Here is a 1,482-nt window from a genome sequence, read left to right as displayed (position 1 = left end):
CCACCAATCACTCCTTGGAAACCCTACACAGGATTGCTACACGTTAGAACCAATTTGACGGCACTTAACAATAACAAAGTTACAACATTCCGATTGGACGTTGCAAGATCAAGGAAGCCAAGGATAGGACAACTCAAAGTGGGAGGCTTTACATTTATTGGTTGGACACATGAATGTGAAATATTTGGATTGGTTAGTTTAGATACATGACTAAGCTGGGTGTTCGAGGAGCCAATTGGTTCGTGATAAGGTAATTAACTTAAAACATTTCCTGGGAGCTGCTGACAGAATGTCTTATAAGGTCTTGTGTCAAGAGCATTCCTTAGGAACATTCTTTCATTATCTATAGCTTGACCACAGAGAAAAATGTTTCCTTTATTATGTATTTAATTCTGTCTAAGGGCTGGAGCTCTGGTAGTGTAGTGGTTACAAACTGGGCTGCTAACCTTAAGCTCAGCAGTTCGAAACTACCAGCTGTTCCGCAGGAGAAAGAAAAGGCTTTCTGCTCCTGTAGAGTTACAGCCTCGGAAACCCTGTACAGGGTCGCAATGGGTTGGAACCGACTCGACAGCACTGAACAACAACAAGGGCTGGAAGCTCACCAGCCACTCCTCAGAAACCCTACACAGGGTCAATATGGGTCGGAACCGACTCGACAGCACTGAACAACAACAAGGGCTGGAAGTACAGCCAGATTGCTCTTTAGAAGCAAGGATAACAAGCACTTTGACATGCTAGCAGGAGCGACCTGAGAAACCCTGGTGATGATGTAGGATCAGAACTGGACTGCTAACTGCAACATCAGCAGTTCAAACTCACCAGCTACTCCAAAGGGAGGGGAAAGATGAGACTTTCTGCTCCCGTAAAGATTTACAGCTTCAGCCACCCTATATGGGGTCTTTATAAGTCAGAATAAACTCAATAGCAGTGGGTTTCCTTTTAATAAGGAGAGACCAGTCTCTGGAGCAAGACATCATGCTTGATAAAGTAGAGAGTGAGTAAAAGAAGAAGAGCCCTAACAAGATTGATTAATACTGTGGATGCAATGCAGGGCTGAAACATAGCAATGATGGTGAGGATGGTTCAGGGGTTGGCAGTGTCTTGTTCTGTTGTACAGAAGATCATTATAAGTGAGAACCAACTCAAGGACAGCTAACAACAGCAAGGGTTTGATCGCTGAAAGAAAAATCCTTTGTTATTTACTTAAATTTGTCTATGGGTTTGATGGTTACAAGGAAAATAATCCAAATCTAAAATGTAACTAGGGATCAGACCTAGGTTGATCATTCTGACATACGTCAATTTTGGACCTGCCACAAGAGTGTGAGTTTATCTAGGTTGCAAGATTTAAAAACATAATACCGTTTCCATGGAGTTGAGACTGACTCACGGTGACCTCCTGTGTTTCAGCATAGAATTAATTACACTTAACAGGGTCACGGAAGCAGCAGTCAAGAGATCAGATGACGTATTGCATTGGGC

At 42.9% G+C, this 1,482-nt stretch overlaps 1 pseudogene; it reads left to right on the top strand.

Moving 5' to 3' along the window:
- The first annotated feature begins 206 nt into the window (after positions 1 to 206).
- LOC102832771 overlaps positions 207 to 1,482 on the top strand; it is a 37,193-nt pseudogene continuing 35,917 nt past the window's right edge.

Source organism: Chrysochloris asiatica, unplaced genomic scaffold (assembly GCF_000296735.1).
Source record: "Chrysochloris asiatica unplaced genomic scaffold, ChrAsi1.0 scaffold00112, whole genome shotgun sequence".
Lineage (NCBI taxonomy): Eukaryota > Metazoa > Chordata > Mammalia > Afrosoricida > Chrysochloridae > Chrysochloris > Chrysochloris asiatica.
Note: the sequence above shows the minus strand (reverse complement) of the source record. Positions and strands in the feature narration are given on the sequence as shown.